The following is a 22,597-nucleotide window of genomic DNA, read 5'->3' on the forward strand; positions in this document are numbered from 1 at the left end:
TCTTCTTTGGATCTTCTCTATCTCCTCCGTCAACCCGACCTGGTACGGATCCCACACTGATGAGCAATACTCAAGTATAGGTCGAACGAGTGTTTTGTAAGCCACCTCCTTTGTTGATGGACTACATTTTCTAAGCACTCTCCCAATGAATCTCAACCTGGTACCCGCCTTACCAACAATTAGTTTTATATGATCATTCCACTTCAAATCGTTCCGTACGCATACTCCCAGATATTTTACAGAAGTAACTGCTACCAGTGTTTGTTCCGCTATCATATAATCATACAATAAAGGATCCTTCTTTCTATGTATTCGCAATACATTACATTTGTCTATGTTAAGGGTCAGTTGCCACTCCCTGCACCAAGTGCCTATCCGCTGCAGATCTTCCTGTATTTCGCTACAATTTTCTAATGCAGCAACTTCTCTGTATACTACAGCATCATCCGCGAAAAGCCGCATGGAACTTCCGACACTATCTACTAAGTCATTTATATATATTGTGAAAAGCAATGGTCCCATAACACTCCCCTGTGGCACGCCAGAGGTTACTTTAACGTCTGTAGACGTCTCTCCATTGATAACAACATGCTGTGTTCTGTTTGCTAAAAACTCTTCAATCCAGCCACACAGCTGGTCTGATATTCCGTAGGCTCTTACTTTGTTTATCAGGCGACAGTGCGGAACTGTATCGAACGCCTTCCGGAAGTCAAGAAAAATAGCATCTACCTGGGAGCCTGTATCTAATATTTTCTGGGTCTCATGAACAAATAAGGCGAGTTGGGTCTCACACGATCGCTGTTTCCGGAATCCATGTTGATTCCTACATAGTAGATTCTGGGTTTCCAGAAATGACATGATACGTGAGCAAAAAACATGTTCTAAAATTCTACAAGAGATCGACGTAAGAGATATAGGTCTATAGTTTTGCGCATCTGCTCGACGACCCTTCTTGAAGACTGGGACTATCTGTGCTCTTTTCCAATCATTTGGAACCCTCCGTTCCTCTAGAGACTTGCGGTACACGGCTGTTAGAAGGGGGGGAAAGAGTGTAACAGAGGCAAAATTTGAAGAATGTGACACTGGATGGAGTGTAGGTTTTGGTGAGCCTCAGCATAAAACAGGCAATCCATGGACTTCCACTCTTGGACCTGCTTTCTCTCTTGTAAGCTAGGCAATCTGGCGAGTGTGGAGAGTGTCAGTCATGGCAATTGCCACACACAGTTGTTGGAACATAGGGTCTTAACTCACGGAGTGGGTGTCCAAGTCACCCCACAGAGGGTCCGCAGTACAGTGGGAAGTCATATGCCCAAAATGAAAGCACTTCATGGGTGGTGGGACGTAAGGCTTCACATAACACCTGTAGCACAATACCTTGACCTTCTCTGGGAGGGTATCTTCCTCAAAAGCCAGAATGAAGTCACTGTTATCACTGCAGTTGTCTTTACAACTGTTCTGCACAAATCAAACAAAATGAACACTGTCACTCCAGATTAGCCCGGATTTCACCAGTCTGCAGGATAAGGTCCCAACAAAAATCACTCCCTGGATCATATTCAGAGAATGGTAAGGGGTAATACACACTGGGACATTGCCAAGTTAATTACAAGCACTACAGGCTGCAGATTAGGTGGCAGAAGCAGCTCTGATCAACGGGGAGCTCGACCACACCTTAATGAGACACTTCACTTCACCGAACTTGTCCTCGATATTCTCCACAAAAACAACATGTGGTTTTGTAGCGGAGAATGTGTCCCCTTCAGTCCAAGTAGAGATGAGGTGGCAGGGAAAGAGTTTCATGCCAAGACGGCGAGCCTGGCCATCCTTTCAGAGTATAGCCAGGGAAGGGAAGGGAAGAGAAGGGAAGGAAGCCAGGTCATATGAAGCAGCATTCAGTGATCCAGTACCATTCATAGACGGCCAGATTTTTGCAGCCTGAAACGCTTTATGTGCCAAGCTCCCACCCTGAACTCCCACTCCGATGAGGGACTCGCCACAGCCACAGCAAGGGCCACCTGGCACGGCAGCTGTTGCTGAGAGTTCCAATGCTCCAGGAATACAAGCAACCACTCCTTGGCATACATGGGGAGGGAACAGTTCAGGTATCAGTAGTGTGATTCCTGTGTTGTCAGGGGGTTCAGCCAGATGTGTACACGACAGCCCCACCACATGGAATGGCTACAAGTGCTGGTGACCTAGCGGGGCAGAGGGCAGTTCGGTAGCGACGGAAGAGGGAAAGGAAGAGGGGATAGGAATCCATGCCGTACACTCTAGGAAAGGAATTCTCCCCCGGATGGCTAACACTAAAAACAGAAAATTTAGAAGTGGATGTCAGACCTCAGGATAAAAGAACAGGCAGGAGGAACAAAATTACAAGCAATATAGGGAAGTAGATGGATAGCCAGATTGACATAAATCAGAAGTCCGAGGGAGAAGGACAGGCAGCGGGGGAAGGAGCGAGGATAGGGAGGGTGGGGCAATGGGGAAGGAGTGAGGATAGGGAGGGAGGGTCAAGGTGAAGCAAATGCAGCCAGGGAAGGAAGAATGGGCCAGAATAAACCTAAGCCCCGTGTGCACCATGCATGAACTCACGAAAGAACTCTGTGTCATCAGGGGGTAAATGACTGATTAAGTGTTTAAAGGTTTAGAGGCTAAATTCAACTGGTTTCTAATTAATGGACTCACACCTAAAGGAACTTTTACGCGCAACTTTGTACTACCGTACCCCTCAATGATGTATCAACTTCAGTAGTCTCATGTTAATTGCTTCTGGAACAACTTAATCCACAACAATGCATTTAACAGTTTTAAATGATGGAAAGAAGAATTAGTCTATTCTGTTCATAATTAAATGACTATCCCATACATAGCACTTAATGTAATGTGAGATATCTTCACTTACTACTTTTGTCATCTGTCTTCCGACTGGTTTGATGCAACCTACCACAAACTCCTATCCTGTGCGACTACTTCATCTCAGAGTAGCACTTTCAGCCTACATCTTCAATTATTTGCTGAATGTATTCCTATCTCTGTCTCTCTCTACAGTTCCCTCTAGTACCATGGAAGTCACTCCCTCATGGTTAACAGGTATCCTACCATCCTGTCCCTTCTCCTTGTCAGTGTTTTCCACATATTCCTTTCCTCTCCAATTCTGCACAGAACTTCCTCATTCCTTACCTTATCAATCCACCTTATTTTCAACATTCGTCTGTAGCACCACATGTCAAATTCTTTGATTCTCTTCTGTTTTGGTTTTCCCTCAGTCCTTGTTTCACTACCACATGATGCTGGGTTTCAAATATACATTCTCAGTAATTTCTTCCTCCAATTCAGTAGTCTCATGTTAATTGCTTCTGGAACAACTTAAGCCACAACAATGCATTTAACAGTTTTAAATGATTCTTCAATTATTTGCTGAATGTATTCCTATCTCTGTCTCTCTCTACAGTTCCCTCTAGTACCATGGAAGTCACTCCCTCATGGTTAACAGGTATCCTACCATCCTGTCCCTTCTCCTTGTCAGTGTTTTCCACATATTCCTTTCCTCTCCAATTCTGCACAGAACTTCCTCATTCCTTACCTTATCAATCCACCTTATTTTCAACATTCGTCTGTAGCACCACATGTCAAATTCTTTGATTCTCTTCTGTTTTGGTTTTCCCTCAGTCCTTGTTTCACTACCACATGATGCTGGGTTTCAAATATACATTCTCAGTAATTTCTTCCTCCAATTAAGGCCCATGTTTGACACTAGTAGACTTCTCTTGGCCAGGAATGCCCCTTTTACCAGTGCTAGGCTGCTTTAATGTCATCCCCACTCTGTGCATCATTGGTTATTTTGCTGCCTAGGTAGCAGGTTTCCATAACTTATTCTACTACATGACCATCGCTCTTAATTTTAAGTTTCTCGCTGTCCCATTTCTGCTACTTCTCATTACTTTCATGTTTCTTCAATTTATTCTCAATCCGTATTCTGTATTTATTACATTGTTCATTCGATTCAGCAGATCATGTAATTTTTCCTTCACTTTCACTCAGAATCGCAACATCATCAGCAGATCTTATTGTTGATATACCTTCACCTTGAATTTTAATTCCACTCCTGAACCTTTATTTCCATCACTGCTTCTTCAATGTACAGATTGAACAGTAAAGGCGCAAGACTACATCTCTGTTTTACACTCTTTTTAATCTGAGCACTTTCATCTTGGTCACCCAATCTTATTATTCCCTCTTGGCTGTTGTACATGATGTATATTGCTCATCTCTCCCTACAGCTTACCCCCTACTTTTCTCAGGATTTCTAACATCTTGCACCATTTCATATTGTCGAACACTTTTTCTAAGCTGACAAAGCCTATGAAAATGTCTTGATTTTTCTTTAGCCTTGCTTGCATTATCAACAGCAAAGACAGAATTGCCTCTTTGGTGCCTTTACCTTTCCTAAACATAAACTGACCGTCATCTAAAGATAAACTGATCATCATCTAACACATCCTCAATTTTCTTTCCCATTGTTCTGTACATAATTCTTGTCAGCAACTTGGATGCATGAGCCGTCTGTGGGGTAATTCTCCCACTTGTCAGCTCTTCCACTCTTCAGAATTGTGTGGACAATATTTTTCTAAAAGTCAGATGGTGTAGCGCCAGACTCATACATTCTACACACGAACGTGAATTGTCATTTTGTTGCCACTTGCCCTCAACGATTTTAGAAATTCCTCCAAAGCTCTCTTAAATTATGATTCTCATACTGGATCCCCTCTCTCTTTTCAATCCACTCCCGTTTCTTCTTCTATCACATTAGCCAAATCTTCCCCCTCATATAGACCTTCAATGTACTCTTTCCACCTATCCACTCTCTCCTCTGCATTAAACTTTGGAATTCCCTTTGCATTCTTAATGTTACCACCCTTGCATTTAATTTCACCGAAGGTCGTTTTGACTCCTATACGCTGAGTCAGTTCTTACAACAATCATTTCTTTTTTGATTTCTTCACACTTTTCATGCACCCATTTCACCTTAGCTTTCCTGCACTTCCTATTTATTTCATTATTCAGTGGCTTGTATTACAGTAGTCCTGATTCTCTGAACATTTTCGTACTTCCTCCTTTCATCGAGCAAATCAAGTATTTCTTGTTACCCATGGTTTCTCCGCAGTTACCTTCTTTGTACCTACATTTTTCTTTCCAACTTCTGTGATGGCCCTTTTCAGAGATGTCCATTCCTCTTCAACTGTACTGCCTACTGACCTATTCCTCATTGCTGTATTTACAGCTTTATAGAGAATTTCTGGAGTGTGTGGTCATCCTGGTACTTCGTATCCCACTTCTTTGCATGTTGATTCTCCCTGACTGGTCTCTTAAGCTTCAACCTACTCTTTGTCACTACTGAATTGTGATCTGAGTGTATATCTGCTAGTGGGTAAGCCTTGCAAGCCAATGTCTGATTTCGGAATCTCTGTCTGACCATGATGTTATCCGATGGAACTATTCCCATATCCCTTGGCCTTTTCCAAGTATACCTCCTCCTCTTGTCATTCTTGGACAGAGTATTCACTATTACCAGCTGAAATTTATTACAGAACTCAATTAGCCTTTCTCCTCTCTCATTTCTGTCCAATGCCCATATTCTCCTGTAACCTTTTGTTCTATTCCTTCCCCTGCAACTGCATTCCAGCTTCCCATGACTATTAGATTTTCCATCTCCTCTTATGTACTGAATTCCCTTTTCAATATCCTCATGCACTTTATCTCTCCACCATCCACTTGTGACGTCAACACGTATACCTGTACTACTGTCATCTGCTGTCCATTCTGATAAGAGAAACCCTATTGCTGAACTGTTCACAGTAACTCTCTCTGGCCTACATCTCTATTCATAACAAATCCTACTTCTATTGTAGCATTTTCCACTGCTTTTGATATTACCCTATACTCATTTCTACTTTCAGATTTCCTAGCTTCCCTGTCACATTGAAGCTTCTGACATTCCACATCTAGACTCTTAGAACATTATCCTTTTGTTGATTATTCAATCTTTTTCTCATGGTCATCTCCCCTTTGGCAGTCCCTCCTGGAAATCCGAGCAGTGGACTATTCCAGAATCTTTTACCAATGGAGAGATCATCATGACACTTTTTCGGTTACAGGCCACATGTCCCGTGGATACACTTAATGAGTCTTTACTGCAGTGGTTTCCAGTGCCTTCTGCATCATCACGCTATTTATCATTGCCGATTCGTCTGCCTTTAAGGCAGTTTCGCACCACAAGGACAATAGAGTGACCTGAACCTGCAAGGCCATTGGCAGAATGAGGGTGATTTCTTATGCCGGAAGTCTTCGGCCACCAATGCTGATTATTAATCAAAATTTAAGTGGTGGTGGATTTCAAACCTGCGAGTGACAACATTTTGATTACTAATCAAATACGCTACCCCTAGACCACACTTGTTGTATACCATTGGTTTAGTTCAGCTACTTAGTTTTCTACCAACTAGTTTCCCTCAGAAGAATGAATGGATCTCTTACTCTACTGAAACACTACAGTGTGGTCTTAGTTGGAAGAATGAATACATGGTTCAAATGACAGAAGAACCCCTACAGGCTACATCTACATGGTTACTCTGAAACTCACACTTAAGTGCCTGGCAGACGGTTGATCAAACCATTTTCGTACCACTTGTCTACCATTCCACTCTCGAATGGCGCGTGGGAAAAAGGAACACCTAAATCTTTCCGTTCGAGCTCCGATTTCTCTTGTTTTATTATGATGATCATTTCTTCCTACGTAAGTGGGTGTCAGCAAAATATTTACGCGTTCAGAAGAGAAAGTTGGTGATTGAAATTTCGTAAATAGATCTTGCCATGTGGATGACCTCGCTAATTGCCACTTTTCACACCATAAAGAAATTCTCTCTACATCGTTTTGTAATTTGAATTGATCGTCTGATGATTTTACTAGACGGTAAATTACAGTGTTTCAGTGACTGCCACCCCAACTCGCGTATCATATCAGTGACACTCTCACCCTTACTGCATGATAACACTAAACGAGCTGCCCTTCTTTGCACTTTTTCGAAGTCCACTGTCAATCCTACCTGATAAGGATCCCATACCGTAGAGCAATATTCCAACAGAGGAACAACAAGTATAATGTAGGCTGTCTCTTTAGTGGGTTTGTCGCATCTTCTAAGTGTTCTGCCAACAAAACGCAGTTTTTGTTTCGCCTTCCTCACAATATTATCTATGTGGTGTTTCCAATTTAAGTTGCTTGTAATTGTAATTCCTAGGTATTTAGTCGAATTGACAGCCCTCAGACTTGTGCAATTTATCGTATACCCAAAATTTATCGGATTTCTTTTAGTACCCATGTGGATGACCTCGCTAATTGCCACTTTTTGCACCATAAAGAAATTCTCTCTACATCATTTTGTAATTTGAATTGATCGTCTGATGATTTTACTAGACGGTAAATTACAGTGTCATCTGCAAACAATCTAAGGGGGCTGCTCAGTTTATCACCTAGATCATTTATATAAATCAGAATGCCAAATATCACTTCTGTTCTACTCGATGATTTACTGTCTGTTACTATGAACTGCGACATCTCTGAGAGGAAATCACAAATCGAGTCACACAATTGAGATGATACTCCATATGCACGACGCAATTTGATTAATAGTCGCTTGTGAGGAATGGTATACAAAGCCTTCTGGAAATCTAGGAATATGGAATCGATCTGAGATCCCTTGTCGACAGCACTCATTACTTCATGGGAATAAAGAGCTAGCTGTGTTGCACAAGAATGATATTTTCTGAATCCGTGTTGGTTATGTATCAGTAAGTCATTTTCTTCAAGATGATTCATAATGTTCGAGTACAGTATATGTTCCAAAACCCTACTGCAAATTGAGGTCAGTGATATGGGTCTGTAATTCAATGGTTTACTCCTATTTCCCTTTTGAATATTGGTGTGACCTGTGCTACTTTCCAGTCTTTCGTCAAGTGAATGGTTGTATATGATTGCTAAGAAAGGCGCTATTGTGTCTGCATACTCTGAAAGGAACCTGGTTGGTACACCATCTGGACCCGAAGACTAGCCTTCCTTAAGTGATTTTGAGTTGTTTTGCAATACCTAAGATATCAACTTTTAGGTCACTCATGCTAACAGCTGTTCTGGTTTCGAATTCTGGAATATTTACTTCGTCTTCTTTCATGAGAAATTACGGAAAACTGTATTTAGTAACGCAGCTTTAGAGGCACTATCATTGGTAACATTTCCATCGCTATCGCGCAGAGACGGTATTGACTGGTTTTTGCCACTGGTGTACTTTACATATTACCAAAATCTCTTTGGGTTTTCCACCGTATTTTGAGACAATATTTCATTGTGGAAACTTAAAAGCATCTCGCATTGACGACCGCACTAAATTTTGAGCTTCCATGAAACTTAGCCAGTCTTGGGGATTTTGCGTTCTTCTGAATTTGACATGCTTTTTTCATTGCTTCTGCAACAGTGTTGTGACATGTTTTGTGTACCATGGTCGATCAGCCCCATCTCTCATTAAATTATGTGGTATAAATCTATCTATTGCTGTTGATACTGTATCTTTGAATTTGAGTCATATCTGGTCTACACTTACATAATTAGCTTGGAAGGAAGAGAGAGTCTCTCTTAGGAAGGCATCAAGTGAATTTTTATCTGCTGTTTTAAATAGATATATTTTGCGTTTATTTTTAGTTGTTTTAATTGGTATGGTTTTGAGCCTCACTTCAATGACCTTGTGTTCACTGGTCCCTATATCCATCACGACGCACTCTATTCGATCAAGATTATTTGTGGTTAAGAGACCAAGTATGTTTTTGCAACCATTTACAATTCACGTGGGCGCATGAACTAATTGTTCAAAGTAATTCTCAAAGAAAGCATTTAGTACAATTTTGAAAGACGTTTTCTGTCTACCACTAGCTTTGAACATGTATTTTCGCCAACAAATTGAAGGTAGATTGAAGTCTCCACCAATTATAACTGTATTTGTAACAAGATTCAAGTTTTCTTTGAAGCATTCAGGCATTATATCATCTGAGTCGGGGGGTCAGTAGAAGGAGCCAATTATTATTTTGGTACGGCTGGTGAGTATAACCTCTACCCATAGTAATTTGCAGAAACTATATTTCAACTTCACTACAAGATAACTACCAACAGGCACAAACGCTCCACCACCTACTTTATTTAATCTATCCTTTCTGAACAGGTTTGCGCCTCTGTAAAAATTTTGGAAGAATTTATCTCCGGCTTTAGCCAGCTTTCGGTTCCTCTAACGATTTCAGCTAGTTTCACTTTAAAAGGAAGAATGAAAAATTCACTCAATATGCAAAACTACAATGCACTGCACCAATTTTTTTCATTCATTTGCTTCCACAGACTGGTTTCACTCAAAAGAATGACAATAGTTCAACCAATACATAAAACTACAACCCGATGAATCTACTTTTTTCATTAAGTCATTCCCATCAATATATCAAGAACGGTATGGACTTCTAGATATTTGATACAAGAAGGTTTACAATAACAATCAAAGGCAGAATATCTGTGTCTCAGAAGAGTGTAATATACCTGTGAATTAGCAGAATTACTAGGTCTGCATTTACCAGTCATGACTGGTCAGACTGCTTCAGGATTACATATATAAGATTTGGTTACAATTTTATACAATATACAGAGAAGTATTAACAATAAGGCCAGATATAACATATTAAAACAATATTATTTTGCCCATTCACTTTGGTTAATATCGAAAAATCCTACAATAGAATGTAATGGGTATTCTTTCAAGTCCTGTGCAATTGTCCTTTTGAACAGTCCTAGTGGCAGAGACTGCACTTCTCAATCCAGTATACTGAACATTTTTAGAGCTACCACTGGAAAACTGTCTAGCGTTTGAGTCAGTCGACAACTTGGTACTTCAATGTTCCCTTTGTTGCGGGTGTCGTGATTATAATTGTCTTGCCTCATGCTGGAATCAACTTTGTTTACCTTTACACTGCTGAGGCATAGAAACACATATTGGCTGAATACTGTCGTTATCCCTAACCTGGTAAATAAAGGTTTGCAGTGCCCCTGTTTCTTACTTGGTGTAATGATTCTGACAGCTGTTTTTGGAGCATTAACACCTCCTTACAACCTGCAGTGTGCCCATAACAGCAGACCATAATTAATATGGTTATGAAAAAGTGCATAATAAACTTAATATGTACTGGTCAGTTAATACACAGAAATTCATTTTCAATGAACCACTCTTTAATGCTTTCAACGAGTACATCTGCTGCCATCGGAGCTTGTTCAGCCGATTTCCCTTGGCAAAGAGTGTGGTATCATCAGCAAACTCTAGAATGTCATAGATACAACCTATATTATTGGCATAGATAAGGAACAGGAGATGTCCTGTGACGGATCCCTGGGGTACACCATGCCCCAATTTTGCTCTTGAGAGGTTGCTCCATGGACTGATACTATTTGTCTTCAGTTTTCAAGATAGGATTGAAGAGTAGCTAGGACCGCACATTCAATACCACAACACTTTAGCTTATTAATCAGTACCTTGTGAGAGATGCAATCAATTGCCTTGCTCATGTCGCAGAGTGTCAATGCCACACTCACTCCATCTTCAAATCACTCCCATATCTTCATGATTAAGTCTAGTATCACTGTAACGGTTGACTTTTCCTTGCAAAAACCATGCTTTGTGACCAGAAAGAATTCATTGTTTTCAAAGTAATTTTTGTATTTAATGTTTCATTATGGACTCCATGACTTTAGCAAGAATGGGTATAATTGAAAAAGGTCTGAAGCTGGACACTTTGCATAGGTTGTCTTTTTTGTAGACTGGTACCGTCCGTGCCACCATCAGGGAATCTGGGAAGACACGAGAAGATAAACACTTGTTAATTACTGTGGCTAGTGACTGACCAAGCTCTGGTATTATTTTTTTCAGTACTGTGCAGGGCATACCATAGACATCTGGACACACTGAATGTTTATAGGACTTCACTAATTTTACAAGGTCCTCAGGGTGTATTTCCTCCCAGTTTTTAAATGTGCAGCTTACACATTTTACATTGGCCATGGGATCAAAGCCTGGATCTGGAATTTCATTTATCATACTTTCCACTATGCTAACAGAGTACTGGTTGAAAACATCAGCACTACCGGAATTTAAGACAGAAGTAGGCTTCTTCCTGTGCTCATTTACCAGATTCCATGCTGCTTTACATGGATTATGAGCCTATTTAATGAACTTGTCATTGTGTTTCTTTTTTGCATTTTCCACTGCCTCTCTGTAGGTTGTTTTGGCTCTTAAATAGTTACAGTGAAGTAGGTCTTTAGTCGGAAGATCTAAGGCTATTTTCATATGGTCTCTGAATATTTTAGTGAGGTAGTGTAGTTTCTTGAGCTAAATATGTATACCTTATCTTCCCTTTAATGGATTTTTTCCCTTTGTTATGACTTGCTTGCAGGGTTCTTCTTGGGGATTTCTGGGAAATATCAAATTTTGTTCTTAAGGTATGGAACACATTCAAATGAGTCACTGGACCCCATTTCTCCAAGTTTATGTTGCCAGTTTACACACTAGACAGTGCTGCTTTAAGGTCATTAAAGACTTTCCACTGAATGTGTAATTTGAGTGCCAAGTGATTGGTTGAAATTTACTTTTGCTCTCCATACTAAGCTCCATTACTAATGCACTGTGTTCTGCAATCATTGGTTCAACTGCACTGATATTATATTCCTAAGTACTGAGGTTGGTGGCAACTGTGTCTAGAGAGGCAACATCTCTTGATGGGGGCTGGTTTTCTACAAACAACCCACAGCTGTTATGACAACCCTATCTTAAGTACTTCCACTTCCTATGTGTATGTTGAAGTCACCACACAATGCAAGTTTAGACTTAAAGCACATAAGGTAAGAAACAGTTATCCATCAATGCAATAAAGTTTTTGAAGTTACCATCAAGAAACAGTTATCCATCAATGCAATAAAGTTTTTGAAGTTACCATCAGGTGAATGATAAACAGAGATAACAATGAGATCAATGTTTGGTAATACTAATGCAGCTAGTTCATGATCCACAGCTGTATAAAAGTTTTTTAAATCAATTTCCTTTACACTAAGTTTTTTGTTTGCATACATGGACACACATGCATTTACCATATCCAAATACTCAACAGATTTGTAATAGATACCCCTCTGCTTCAGTCAACCAGTGCTCACAGATACATAAAACACCTGGTTTCATTTCTTCTAGAAAGAATGATAAAAGGTCCACATTGGTTCTTAAGCCATGTACATTTACTCTTGCTATAACTAATGCCATATTACTGTTATCATTAATGTTCTTTTTATCTGATAGTCCATGGTCCCAATTTTTGATTTCAGTCTACTTCACTGGGGCATTGGTTGATCTCTGGAATAAAAAACCTTATTACAACATTCTTGGGCCATATGGCAGTATCCATTAGCTTAAGACAGTAGACTGCTTTAAGTACAGCAGCTAAAGGGAAATAGGATCCTAACACAGATAAGAAGGTGCAGTTTGGAAGGTGGTATTGGAAAATTATTTTTCAAATTCTCTGTGACAAATTTATGTGCCAAAACCAATAGAAATGCAGGTAAGAAACTTATGATACCAATATCATAGTACTGAATGGATACTTTAGCAACTTCTAAAAGTAAGAGCAAGAGGGTTAATGTAACTGAGATGAGATACATGCAAATGATCAGACTACTGTGAAACAGAAAATCTGGGAATATGTGCAAGATATTCTATTCAAGAAATACCAGGAGACAAGCCAAGGGTGTATGAACATGAAATTAGAAAAGATCTCTCACACATCCAAAGGGTGAGATGGTAGTCCATCAAAACAGATGAAAGAGGTCCAAAGAGAACAGTTTGATTATGCCCAAGATGAGAGAGAAGATCAAAGAAGACCATGATATTAGACGACACTTTCAAAAGAATTTAAGTCTACATCCATACCTCGTAAACCACTAAAAAACACAGCTGAGGGTACTTTCCATTGTATCATTTATTAGGCTTCTTTAAATTTGTACAAGTATGTCCCATTTGACATACTGCTCAGTGATATTTGTTCCTAGTAACAGAACTAATAAATGAACAATTATGGTACAACCACACTAAAAGGGACAAATAATATCCAGGCAGACTGCTTCCTGATACAAGATTCAGAGTGGAGTTCTGTATTATGTTACAAATCTCTATGCCCCACCAGACACAGTGAAAAGGAATATCTTCGAACCCTGAATAAAATTTAAAACTTGTTAGTCACTCCTAAAAACTAATTTAGATTCAAGGAACGAATGCTCTTGCAAACTGTGTGAAAATCAATAACTGTCACTGAAAACTTACCTGTTGCAACTGATACAAATATGTTTGCATAAATATTAAGCTAGCATAATTATGTAAATGCCATATACCAATATTTAAAATAACTGAGGAAGCTGTAATTTTGTCAAAGTAGTGTTTTATTTCACTTTTTCATTATGTTCAGAAAATGTTTTAGTTAACAAATACAGTGTATTGAAGTAGTGTAACAGCTGCTTCCATTCAGTAATGCATACCTTCACACATGCAATACACCTGAATGATTCTCCTTCTGGAATAAATCTATGGAACAAATGAATGAAACATTGCCATTAGTAATACTCCATTCATTACTAATGGCGACATAAGAAACATTAACAGTGAACAAACTCAATCTGAACTGCCATTAAAAATATATAAATTAGCTTCCATGGAAATATCATTTCTTAATCTTCCTACAAATATGTTTACACTCTGGTATAAACTGACAATTTTCTGCAAAATATGTTGCAAACTTACTCTTATTGGGTGTTTCCTGGAAGATATTTTAGAAATACCATCTCCCTCAGTCTGTAAGGTTTCTGTGAAGCATTAGCTCAGTGCGCTGTTTTCAGTCAAACTGAGGATCCCAGGAAGTATAGCATTTCAGCAACTTAAGAAAACTACTCCAGCAAAACTGGAGTAGCTGAATCATTCTGCAAGAAAATGCTGTGAAGTAGAAAATGGAGAAAGGTATGTATGGTGGTGGTCGTGAAGAGGAAGAGGGCAGGGGAGGGGGGGGGGGGGGCAGTCCATAGATAAAAATGTTCTAGGAAACATTACCATAAGGAGATATTTCAAATCGGCACAGATTCCACTGCAAAGCTTTTCTACAGTGATTTAGAGGTGAAGTTGTGCTTTACTGGAAAGGCTGATGGAACACCAAGGTGGTTTATCCTATTAGATGATATGTCACTACCAAATTCTGATCTTTGAACTGTATTATTCAAGCACTTATAGAAGCATGTACAATTTATCACGATCTCTGAACCTCGGTACAACTTTGTATTTTCCCATTAACAAATTTTTTGTTAGAAGTAAACAAAGCAATGAATGGCAAGGTGGGCAGGAGCATGGGGGATTGAATGCTGGAGCTTTGAATTTGTAGTTTAAAAAATTTACTCACTTAGCCACCAAGTCACACTACATAGCTGTATGGTGTAGGTACCTGTCTATAAAGCTTCTGCTCTGGCATGAAGTTATGTAAATTTTCATATGAAAAGCAGTATATGTAAACAAAATATCCTAGGAATCTGATTGTCACTGAAACACTTTCATCCTCACCAAGAACATAAAAAAGGAATTTTTTTTACAATGAGATCCACTATCACTTTCGCATAAGTTTTTCAGTTAAATCTTAGCACTTAATCGGTTCTGATGCAGTGACAACCTATCACCTGTAAGACAAATCAACTTCTGACTAAGGCAATTTATAAGGCTTATGTATGTGTAAATAAGCTGAATGTAAATGTACCTACATTAAATTAAAGCAGCATCATGCCACACAATAAAGACTCCAGTGATTTTTTAAAAGCAGCTTGATGAATGAGTATGACAAAAAGGTGTCAATAATTGATTTTATCACAAATTTTCTTCCAGCTCCCAGAACAATTTTATTTTAGTAATAGATTTCCATCTGCTAAAGTAACACCTAACAAAACTACCTCACTTACCTTGTCAGTATAAGGGAATCTTGTTAATTATATCCCCATGCACTACAGGCTCCAACAACAAGACTAAAAACCATGTACAGCTGATGTGAGTGTAGTAACAGGACAAATTCATGTGATATGTTGAATGACCCAGAGTGTCAGCAATGTTCCATTTAAATGTGAAAACTGTCAAGCTCTCACTCGGGAAATTGCCCACAGAGTAATTTCCTACTATGGCAAACCCATTTTACTGAACACATCATAATGACCTTGCATTTAATGGTTGGTTGCACTTTATGCTTTCTCCTACTGAACATACAAAGAAACTTTCTGAAGGCAGCAACTGGCTGACCTACACATTTTACTCTTGCTGCTCACTTCTTCATAGCCTGTCCTCCTGCACCTCCATTTTTTCTAAGCTCTATTTTGGATCTTCCTAGCTACTATTTCATTTTTATATTTTTTCACAAGGATCTGCATCATATGACTAAGGTACTTTACATATTGACTTCATTTTATATTTGATGCCCTTGCTGTTATCAACCTTTTCACACTATGTTCTGTAACCTATGACATTTGTTGTCATACATGACATCTGATGATCAAATTCAAAGGCCACCTCCATTTCTCAAGTAATTTGCACTCTGTACTCTTCAAAAAAGTCATGGGTTTCAAACAGACAGAATTCTGACTATGAACTTTTGTCTCCTTTGTCCTGTAATACACTTTTGTAAGTGGGCTTCATTGTCCTGCCAGTAAATATCTTTCCTGCCCCAAACTCCCCCCCCCCCCCCCCCCAATCCTACTCAGCCAATCAAAAGAACTTCCCAAAAAGAGAAAAGTCACATATTTGGAGATGTATAATGTTTGTAGTGCTGTAGCTATTATTTCTTTGCCAATAAACATGTGGAGCAAACTTGCTGTACAAACAGAAGAATAAAAAAATATAGTATGTTTGTAACTGCTAGGCAATATCTTTGTTGGTTGAAATAGGCAGCAAGGAACAAGATAACCTGCAAAGAAAATTTAGAACTACTCGAGAAAAGATGCAGCAATTTACAATGAGAGAGAGAGAGAGAGAGAGAGAGAGAGAGAGAGAGAGAGACAGGGAAATAATTTCAAAGCCATCAGTTATAACCAATTCCTATTTTCAAGTTTAATGAGGCCCAATAATAATCTGAAAAAAGTAGTAGAAGAAGACTAAAGCTTGATGAACTTCAAACCCAAACACCACAACTGAAAATTTGAAGAACATATCACAGAAACCTGATCAAGAAAGGTCAAAAGAAGAAGAAGAAAGGAACCGGGCATCATATATATATGTGAAAATTTCAATACAAAACCTATCCTCATAAAAAGAATATACAGAGATCATGTAGCAAATTTAGAATAATGAATGGGGATGCACAAAAATAAATTGTTATTTGTTATGAAGTGAGCATCTAGAGTACAAGGTGTCAATCAGGCCACCTAAAACAGTTTTTACTTTCGCATGCATTTAGTAAGAGATCCCATAGAACAGGCACAGGCATTATGCTACAAGATGTTACAACCAACAGTGTGTTCAGTACATTTGGTTGCCAGTGTACAAAGTTTATCTGTGAGCTTTCTCCTGACAATTTGGCAGTTGCCACATTGCATTATAAAATGCTAAATGGCACTAACAAGACAGATCTCATGCACATCGTCATGTTATCATCTCACCAGCTCTACACCGCTTATACTATTGTTGTTGGAGACTGAGGCATAGGCCAGGATGCATAACATCCCACAGCACAGATATGAGAAGTTTGATTTGGGGTCTTTAAGGATTATTATTGCTCTGGGAGATATGGGAAGAATATAAGTTTTGAGAGAGTAGTTCTAGACATTGTTTCAACACACTCTTGATATAAGCTACAATTAAAAGATGTCAGTTCTGTGTGTTGTGGGAATAGTTACTGTAGACCTGTTTTAGTGAAATCCAGAAGCAGAGCTAGTGCACCAAGCATTACGAGAGAGAACACGACGCAAAAACAAACTCACGATACTGCTACCTGTTTGAAGACAAGTATGCTCAGGTAGCAACATCCTATGGACATATTCAAGTAATTGATAAACTAATGTACATCATTATTGGTGTCTCAGCATGAGTAATACTAATTCATTTGTATTCCACAATTACGATCACAAACAGAACCGCAGTGCAGAAGCTTCTACCGTTTTTGGTACGAAATATCTCAAAACCGGACGATGACATTTTGAAGACAGCTTGGCAGTAAAAACAAGGCCCACATAGATCGTTTTTATGTACTGTTATTGCCATACTGATTCTTTCAAATGTGGTATTAACAGACTAAATACTCCCACTCAGTTACCACTATACAAATTACTGCGGCGCCAGACATCACGCACAGTGCTTCCATAAACACACAGACAGGCCGACAAAGAAAATGAACCACAAATCTTTAACTTCTATATTTGCCAAACCACTAACTGTAAAACACTCGTGTATCAACCACGTTTCCTACTGATTAGGTGCAAAAAGCATTGTAACTAGGTACTGGACTGTGGTTTTAGTGTACTACTGGCGGCGTTTGATCTTTACAGTGCTTCACTGAACTACAGTACATTTCAGTGGTCAAGACTGCAAACGGTACGTGTTGGTAACGCGAACAAAGCTTTCTCACTGGGAGTAGCAATATACACCTGTTGCTTTACTTCTTGAGGGAACTGTTTCTTAGCTATGGTGGCGCATTTTTTTTTTCTGTTCGCAAAAATGAGTCAACTGTTAACAACAGGATACAGAATAGCAAGTTTGCCTAATGAATGCTAAATTACTGCTTATGTTACGGCATACAAATGCCAAGTCCGACCACCTGTCCAATACCCATAGGCTACTTCGCCTATTCTCTTAACGCATGGCATGTTATAAACGCTGTCCGTTATATTGGCCCATTGACTGGTATCTTATTACCTTGATAAATCTTATACTTGGACGAATAACTAAAATATCACCAGTACCACTCAACACAGCAACCGATTGTTATACAACAAACGTTTTAGCTCACACGAAATTGGGCTTCGTTCGCTACGTAACTAAATTCATTTTTCACTTATTACAATGTCACATTCTGCCGAAAATGCGTTAACCTGCGTAGGAATCGAAAAAAAAAAAAAAAAGAAAACTGAGAAATCAAAATCCAAAGAATTTTTTTTATAAAGCTGTTATTGTGCAATATTTCAAGAAATTGATGTTACCGTCTTTTTCAATACATGCTGCACAGGAAAGCCGTAATCTTCATAATGAAAAATTCTGCCGTCATGTAATAAGTCGACAAACTAACCTGTACCTACGGTCCGACTACCTACGTTTTGCGGGCTATTATAAGTCTTCAGCTGCGAAATATGCAAGATTCAATGGAACTCTAAAACCGCTCCTCTTTAGTTAGCAGCAATGTAAATGAAAAAGCCAGAAATTTTATTCGTGTGTGTGAAAAATGAACGTCAGCTGCACGGCAAACATCTAGGGCAAGTTCCCTTGACTAATGCAACCATACCCACCACAATCAAATTCTAACTAATTTATACAGTGTTTCGTGGATAAAGACGATCTTACTACTGGGATCACATCACAATAGTTACAATATTTCTGTTGGCTGCAGTAAATTTAACAAACAATTGCATGAATCAGGTAAGCTATAAATTGTGTGTAAATAGCAGTGGAAATCACACCAAGAAATCTTACTATCGTTTGCTGTGGTATAAGCATTCGTGAACATAAATTTGCCCGTTTCATGTACATGGAAATTTTGTTCAATCTTTTTACATTTAACAGGAGTTAAAATCGTTACAGTTCTTTAACAATTGCATTGAACACCTCCGTACGGAAAATGCGCAGTGTAGTTTTCCAGAACATGTTACACGAAAAGTATTCCGACAACATGCTCTGTAAGTATCTGAAACTCACCCAGTAAGAAGCACGGAAGACAGCAGAAAAAGCACTATCTCACATTCATTATCAGTTTTAGCTTCGTCAGAACTATATGCGCGCACATCACAACCACATAACTTCAATGTTCGCGCCCGCTTCGCACTGTCGCAGAGTCAACCGGAACGCGCCTCTGTTAACTTGGACAGTAGTACGTCACAGTAGCCTCGGAAGATGATTGGTTCGCCCACGTTCACGCAATGCGCAGTGTTGCCCACTTCAATGCGCGTGCGTAGCGCTACTACTGAGCCCCACGAGGTTATCTCTCGGTTAAAGCCGATTTATGCGGTATACCCGTGCGTGCCTGCTTGCTACTGAGATTACCTCATAGACACAGCTCGCAGTTGTTAATTTCAACAGACCAACGAGACATACTAACTTCAGTAAAAAATAGTAGTATTGTAATAAATCTAATTTCATAATACAACAAGCACGCCGGGTGATTCAAAAGGAGCGGAAAAACTAACAATTTGAAAACTGTTGCAGGTCGTGCTGTATGCCTTAACAGCAATATATAGAGTAATATTGTATTTGTTCTAATATAGAAATAATTAGCAGAAAAGTTAAGCAATGTAAGGAGAACAGAGGCTGCTAACTACCGTAAAGATAACACGTTAAGTTGCAGACAGGCACAATGAAAAAGACACACATTAACTTTCGGCCATAGCCTTCGTCAGGAAAACACACACACACACACACACACACACACACACACACACACAAATTCATTCATACAAGCAACGTATCCTGATCCGAGCTGCCAGAGTTGGCCATCATGTGTTCGTGATGTGTGCTTGTTTGTGTGAATGAATGGTGTGTGCTTCACTTTCCTTTTGCAACGAAGGCTGTGCGAAAGCTTATGTGTAAGTGTGTTTTAATTGTACCTGTCTGCAACTTATCGTGTCGTCTTTACGGCAAGTAGCCATCTATCTTTCCCTTACATTGTTGATGTTCCAGTCTAGAATTCCCATTATTAGAAAAGTTCCATTTTCTCGGCCATAGGTTGTACTGTTGTGGTCCTGCAGACCTACTCAATTCACTCCACGGAAATGTAATTGCACCCACGACGAATGCGGTGCGCCAACACCGCAGTCCACTGAAGCGCCATCTGCCGGCTGCCAGTGTCAAGTGTGAAATGTAGGTAACCATTCTATCAAAATTTGACATTCATTATCAAAAAGAGATGAAGTCCTTTACGCATTTGCATTTCTGTGAAAACTATACCCTTGTCATATTTTGTGGTGCCTGATATGGTTACTGAAATGTCTTTGAGGTACTACGTGCTATTCATAAATATAAGCTCCATTATATTACTCGATTGTAAAATTCAATTTATTTATCAATACGACGTATTTTCTCTCTCTCATCAGCATGTTTTCCTATACGAAACTTGCTGTCTGCAGTTCTACATATTTGAGTACTACTTCGATTCGCCTTTTCTGTTTCATCCTAACCTCTCGTCAGGCGCTTTCCCGCTACTGAGAGATCCACGTTGCTCATCATTCAAACTAAATACTGCTCCAGTTGTCTCTGAGAATGTAATCAGTAGTAACACTCTTCGTAATAGTTCATTTGTAGCCATCTCCTTATTAATGACAGTGTCGCCTTAAAAGGGGCCTTAGAAACTTTGACAACCTATTATACTGACTTCACGGAGAGAGCACGGCATCCTTTTTATGGAAAGAAATTCCTGTGAGAAACATTCAGTAATCTTAACCTCTCGACATTTCTGCAAGGTGAACTTAACTATCTACATCTGCGTGATGACTCCGCAATTAATCTTACGTGCCTAGGAGAGGGTTCCACCCTCGAACAGCGCGTGGAAAAAATGGACACTTAAGTCTTTCCGTAGGAGCTCTGATTTATCTTATTTTATTACGATGATTATTTCTGCCTACGTAGATGCGTCTCAACAAAGTTTTTTTCGCATTCAGAGGAGAAAGTTCGTAATAGAAAGTTCGTGAAAAGGCCTTGCCGCAACGAAAAACGCGTTTGTTTTAATGATTACCAAGCCAAATCGCTTCTCTCTCTCTCCTATTTGGCGACAATAATAATAATAATAATAGTAATAATAATAAAGGAGCTGTACTTTGTGGACGTGTTGCATGTTCTACGTATTCTGCCCATAAATCGTTGTCTTTGGTTTGCCTCCCCCACAACATGATCTGTGTGATCGTTCAAATTTCAGTTGTCTGTAATTACAATTCCTAGATATTTAGTTGAACTGACAGCCTTTGGATTTGTGTGATTTATGGTGTAACTGAAATTTAACGCACTTCTTATAGTACTCTTGTGCGTGACCTCACTCTTTTCCTTATTTAGATTAACTGCCAGTTTTCGCACCATACAGATATCGTGTCAAACTAATTTTACAACTGGTTTTCATCTCCTGATGACTTTACGAGACGTTTAATGACGGCTTCATCTGCCAACAATCTAGGGCTGGCCAAACTGTTTCCTAATTCGTTTGTGTAGATTAGGAAGGGTCGTCGAGCAGATGCGCAAAACTATAGGCCAATAACTCTGACATCGATCTGTTGTAGAGTTTTAGAACATGTTTTTTGCTCGCGTATCATGTCATTTCTGGAAACCCAGAATCTACTCTGTAGGAATCAACATGGATTCCAGAAACAGCGATCGTGTGAGACCCAACTCGCTTTATTCGTTCATGAGACCCAGAAAATATTAGATACAGGCTCCCAGGTAGATGCCATTTTCCTTGACTTCTGGAAGGCGTTCGATACAGTTCCGCACAGTCGCCTGATAAACATAGTAAGAGCCTACGGAAAGCAGACCAGCTGTTTGGCTGGATTGAAGAGTTTTTAGCAAACAGAACACAGCATGTTGTTCTCAATGGAGAGACGTCTATAGACGTTAAAGTAACCTATGGCGTGCAACAGGGGAGTGTTATGGGACCATTGCTTTTCACAATATATATAAATGACCTAGTAGATAGTGTCGGAAGTTCCATGCGGCTTTTCGCGGATGGTGCTGTAGTATACAGAGAAGTTGCAGCATTAGAAAATTGCAGCGAAATGCAGGAAGATCTGCAGCGGATAGGCACTTGGTGCAGGGAGTGGCAACTGACACTTACTGACACTTATCATAGACAAATGTAATGTATTGCGAATACATAGTAAGAAGGATCCTTTATTGTATGATTATATGAGAGCGGAACAAACACTGGTAGCAGTTACTTCTGTAAAATATCTGGGAGTATGCGTGCGGAACGATTTGAAGTGGAATGATCATATAAAATTAATTGTTGGTAAGGCGAGTGCCAGGTTGAGATTCATTGGGAGAGTCCTTAGAAAACGTAGTCCATCAACAAAAGAGGTGGCTTACAAAACACTCGTTCGTCCTATACTTGAGCATTGCTCATCAGTGTGGGATCCGTACCAGATCGGGTTGACAGAGGAGATAGAGAAGATCCAAAGAAGAGCGGCGCGTTTCGTCACAGGGTTATTTGGTAAACGTGATAGCGTTACGGAAATGTTTAGCAAACTCAATTGGCAGACTCTGCAAGAGAGGCGCTCTACATCACGGTG

General features: G+C 39.5%; 1 protein-coding gene across 1 annotated transcript in view; it reads right to left on the minus strand.

The window, feature by feature from the left end:
- Nucleotides 1-19,147, minus strand: part of LOC124711447 — a 461,065-nt gene extending 441,918 nt beyond the window's left edge. Inside the window, exon 1 of the mRNA XM_047241528.1 lies at nucleotides 19,029-19,147. The gene's annotated coding sequence lies outside the window, so the exon portion shown is untranslated. The remainder of the gene's footprint in view (nucleotides 1-19,028) is intronic.
- Nucleotides 19,148-22,597: the final 3,450 nt, after the last annotated feature.

This window comes from Schistocerca piceifrons, chromosome 8, assembly GCF_021461385.2.
Source record: "Schistocerca piceifrons isolate TAMUIC-IGC-003096 chromosome 8, iqSchPice1.1, whole genome shotgun sequence".
In the NCBI taxonomy this organism is placed as follows: domain Eukaryota; kingdom Metazoa; phylum Arthropoda; class Insecta; order Orthoptera; family Acrididae; genus Schistocerca; species Schistocerca piceifrons.